Source organism: Cupressus sempervirens, chromosome 5 (assembly GCF_028749045.1).
Source record: "Cupressus sempervirens isolate cs-2001-9-10 chromosome 5, ASM2874904v1, whole genome shotgun sequence".
Classification (NCBI taxonomy): Eukaryota; Viridiplantae; Streptophyta; class Pinopsida; order Cupressales; family Cupressaceae; genus Cupressus; species Cupressus sempervirens.
Window position 1 is genome coordinate 146334414 of NC_143122.1, and position 5665 is coordinate 146340078.

Consider the following 5665-nt stretch of genomic DNA (forward strand, 5'->3'; position numbering starts at 1 on the left):
TTATAATTATTATTATACTATAATATAATAATATTATTATTATTATAATTATTATACTATAATATAATAATATTATAATAACATATTATATTATAATAATATAATATAATATTTCATATATTATAATATCTAGTAATGTAATATAATATATATATATGATATAATATAATAATAATATTTTATATTATAATATATAGTAAATTAATATAATAAATATAAAATATAATATAAAAATATATAAAATGTAATATATATTATATATTATATGTTATATTATATATATTGTAATGTTATATCGGATATCCGATACCTGTGCATTGGATTAACCAAAATCACAGACCCGCGGCCCTTATTTTACACGAATTCAGGCCAGTATTGCCTTTGCGGATCGGATATCAGATACCAAATTGGATATCAAATAATAAATCAGATATCAGATATCAGGTATGATTTTTCCCCCCCTGACTAATTTTTAACCTAAATTTAATAGATTTTAACATGATTTTGTTTGTTTTAGTTGAATCTAGGTTTTTTTTGACAAAAATGGTTAAAATTTAGATTTTTTTTAATATATATTACATTTTGCAATTCAATAGGAATGGCTGATCAAAATGATGACATTGAGGAAGGGAATAATATTCCTCGCAATCCACCACCAAATGATCTAGTATCCCCACAAAACCGTCCACCAAATGATCCTCTACCTCCTCAAAACCCTCCTCGAATCGAGGATTTGATAAATGAAAATTTCACTGAGTTGAGAGGTTTGCATAGAACATAAAATAATGTACCTGCACTGGCTCCTATGTTATCCACGTTAAACACCATAGTGGATAACATTGAAACCCTTACAAACCAACAAAATGCTGCTCTTTGTTGGCGTGAGGAAATGCACCAAATGTTTGATGATGGTTTGGATTATGATGAGGTCACGGCCCTCAACATAACCAAAGATGATTTGGCAATCCTTTTTGCTAACCCAAAAACAGGTATACTAGTTGACCCAAAAAAAACCAAACTATCGATTAAATGGTGCACAAATGACGCCATACGTGCAAATTTTTAGGACCGTTGGTGGATGGTCTTTGATATCCCTCCACATGGAAATTTAGACATACCATTTTATTTCCTTAGAAAATTGTATGCAAAATTTGTGTTGAAACTTAAAGTGAATTATTGGAGCATGAAGCCCAACATGGGCTTAGGACTAGGAGCTCCTCAGGATAGACCCTCTTCCCAGTGGAAGAAACTTGGCACTTTTGTGCCCCCGCCCCCCCCTGATATCTCCCCCCCTCCTCGAGTGTAGCATCCAGATATTATGGTAGACGCTAGCTCTCAGACCATTAGAGCCATTCATAGGCTGAGTAGCCTAATGATATCTCCTGCTAGGTCAGTCCTGCCTCCTCGTGTTGATGATGTTGGTGCCAGTTCATCATTGGCTAGCTCATCACACGTTTGTGTGCCTCACACTTGCATTACATGCAAGAATATTTACCTGGGTCCCATAGGTGATCTTCCCGAGTATCATTTTGTATTAGACGAGGATACGCCAGACGCATGTGTAGAGGCTACAGACCCTGATGCAAGAGAGGAGGGGAATGCAGAGGCATGGACTCCTTCAGTGTCAGTACATGTATACAATTTTTTGTTATGACATATGTGATTTAAAGTTAATTTTTATAATAGAGTAATTTTAATTTTTAAGCAATACTAACTTTTACATGTATGTCATCTTCATTCATGTTTAGTTGATGACCGAGGAGGAGCTCAGACAGATAGATGATGCTACACTCTCGGCCATTTCATTTTGCCTTGAGACATCTACGGTACATTATGTTGTGTTCGTATTTATTTTTTCTATTTGATATTGTAGCATATATGGTTGCTAATCTTTCTTTTATCTTGCAGATACCACTTGCCCCGGGGGGACAAAGTGCGGGGGGTGAGCCAGCATGCATTGACAAAGGAAAGGTAATTAGATGTTTGCTAATTGATTAAATATTGATGCATTCTTGTAAAATGTTTGTGCTAATCTCATTTAATTACATTATTTATTGTATATAGGGTGTGGCTACTGGCAATGAGCCTGTACAGATTTAGCGTCCTAGATCATCAGGGATTTTCACTCGCATAGAGAGCCCCATTGTATGTATAAGTATCATTTATTTTTATTTTTTTTAATTGATGCAGAGGAAAGTATGATTGTTGTTCTATACAATTTCTGTGATTTTTTCTGTACCAATAATGATTCATGTCTTGCATATGTTCATTACAACTTAAATATGCTTATATGCACCTATCCAACTGACCAAGTTGGTTACAAAGGTTTATTTAATCAAACAAATACCAAATTACTACATTTCCTCCAAAGCTAATATGACCGTTTGAATTTGAAATTCAAATTTCAAACTATAGATTTTATGCATTCCCTAACTTTCTAAACTATTCCATTGACTAAAAAATTGGTCATATGGATTTATTAAATGCAACTAAGTAAATTTATAGAAAATTGAAATTTTTTATTATTTTTTCTCCAAACCACCGTACACTCTGATCTCCCCCTTTCAACTGAGATCACATATGACATATATAAAGGTCTACATGACTGTTGGAACAACCATATAGGCGTTCCCAACCATAAAACAAACAAACAACCACTTTTTGCTAATACTGTTTAGACTCTAAATACCCTATTCTAAGGCCTTTTGGTCCCATGGAGTCACTTGGTTTATAACCACACCAAAATTATTGTGGGCCTTACATGTGCGTTTATTACAAAACATAGAGCAACTTGTAAAATATGGACCAAACCTTTATTCCAACATCCTAATCTACTTGAATCCTCGCTTTCATGGAGTGGCAAGGTGTCCGGCAACAGAGATACTTGTTCCCCTGTGCCACATAGGTTAGCTGCCTTGCACCACCTTTCCTCTCTCTCATTCTGAACAATAGTCCACCAAGTGAGTGATGTTCCTCTCAGTCTTGATGTTGCTACTTTTACCTTCTTATCTGCCTCTATGTCTTCAAGATCAAAGTAGTTCTCAAGGGCCTCTATCAACCCTAGCACTTCTTCACTATCCATTTTACCCTAGTATATTGGAAAATAAATATGGTTCTTCCCACCATTACCTTGTACTGCCTTAATGATTCTCATAAGTCTCCTTTCTTCAGGATCATATGTCGTCTCATGCTCTTGCCTTGCATTACCAACCTCTTCTTCTGCATGGTTCTCTCCATGATTCCTTCCTCTAACCTCTTCTCCTCTAGGTTCTTTCCTTTCTTTTTTTAAGGATTATATCCTTGCAATAAGCTTCAGCCTCTCTCTTCTCATCTGTCCTTCTTCCCTCACTCTAGTTGCTTCAAGTTCTCTCCTCTCTCTTTCCTCTTTTTCCAACTCTTCTCTCAATTCTTCAAGTTCTCTAGCCATTTGATTTTTAGGAGGCATTTTCACAACAAGTTTTCTTCCTTCCAAAGGGCCAACTCACTGATTCTTTTTCTTTCCTCACCAATAAATATCCGGACACCACTTATGTACCTTTCAACTCTGGGACACACAAGGAGGAATTGGACACCCCATTTGACCCATATTACCCATTCGAATATGTCCCTAGGGGTCCTAGCACCCCTAGAGACATATATCGTCATTTAATGGGATCAAGGAGGGTCATAGGTCACCCTATGACCCCCCTTGACCCATATGAATGATTCGAATATGTCCCTAGGGGTCCTAGGACCCCTAGGGACATATGTTGTCATTCAATGAGTCAAAGACGGTCATAGGTTACCCTATGACCCCATTTGACCCATATTAACCATTTCAATATGTCTGTAGGGGTCCTAGGACCCCTAGGGACATATATCATCATTTAATGGGTCAAAGGGGGTCATAGGTCACCCTATGATCCCGTTTGACCCATATGAACGATTTGAATATGTCCCTAGGGGTCCTAGGACCCCTACGGACATATTTCGTCATTTAATGGGTCAAATAGGGTCATACGTCACCCCATGACCCTCTTTGACCCATATTACCCATTCGAATATGTCCCTAGGGGTCCTAGGACCCTTAGGGACATATGTCATCGTTATATGGGTCAAAGGGGGTCATAGGTCACCCTATGACCTCCTTTGACCCATATGAAAGATTCGACTATGTCCCTAAGGGTCCTAGGACCCCTAGGGACATATGTCATCATCTAATGTGTTAAAGACGGTCATAGGTCAACCTATGACCCCGATTTACCCATATTACCCATTCGAATATGTCCCTAGGGGTCGACCCCTAGAGACATATACCATCATTTAATGGGTCAAAAAGCGTCATAGGTCACCCTATGACCCCCTTTGACCCATATGAACGATTTGAATATGTCCCTAGGGGTCCTAGGACCCCTAGGGACATATGTTATCATTTAATGGGTCAAAGAGGGTCATAGGTTACCCTATGACCACATTTGACCCATATGAACGATTCGACTATGTCCCTAGGGGTCCTAGGACCCCTAGGGACATATGTCATTGTTTAATGGATCAAAGGGGGTCATAAGTCACCCTATGACCTCATTTGATCCATATGAATGATTCGACTATGTCCCCCTAGGAAAATATGTCATCGTTTAATGGGTCAAAGAGGGTCATAGGTCACCCTATGACCCCCTTTGAACCATATGAACGATTCAGCTATGTCCCTAGGGGTCATAGGACCCGTATGGACATATGTCATCATTTAATGGGTCAAAGGGGGTCATAGGTCACCCTATGACCCCCTTTGACAGATATGAATGATTTGAATATGTCCCTAGGGGTCCTAGGACCCCTAGGGACATATGTCATCATTTAATGGGTCAAAGAGGGTCATAGGTCACCCTATGACCCCCTTTGACCAATATTACCCATTCAAATATGCCCTTAGGGGCTCTAGGACCCCTAGACACATATATCATCGTTTAATGGGTCAAAGAGGGTCAGGGGTCACCCTATGACCCCTTTTGACCCATATGAACGATTCGAATATGTCCCTTGGGGTCCTAGGACCCCTACGCATATATGTCATTGTTTAATGGGTCAAAGAGGGTCATAGGTTACCTTATGACCCCATTTGACCCATATTACCCATTCGAATATATCCCTAGGGGTCCTAGGACCCCTAGGGACATATGTCGTCATTTAATGGGTCAAAGGGGGTCATAGGTCACCCTATGACCCCCTTTGACCCATTTGAATGATTCAAATATGTCCCCAGGGGTCCTAGGACACCTTGCGACATATGTCGTAATTTAATGGGTCAAAGAGGGTCACAGGTCACCCTATGATGTAATTTGACCCATATTACCCATTCGAATATCTCCCTAAGGGTCTAAGGACCCCTAGGGACATATGTCATCGTTTAATGGATCAAAGAGGGTCATAGGTCACCCTATGACCCCCTTTGACCCATGTTGCCCATTTGAATATGTCCCTAGGGGTCCTAAGACCCCTAGAGACATATATCATCGTTTAATGGGTTAGAGACAGTCATAGGTCACCATATGACCTCCTTTGACCCATATTACCGATTCGAATATGTCCCTAGGGGTCCTATGGTCCCTACGGACACATATAGTCGTTTAATGAGTCAAAGGGGGTCATAGGGTGTCCCTTTGAACTATATGAATGATTCGACTAT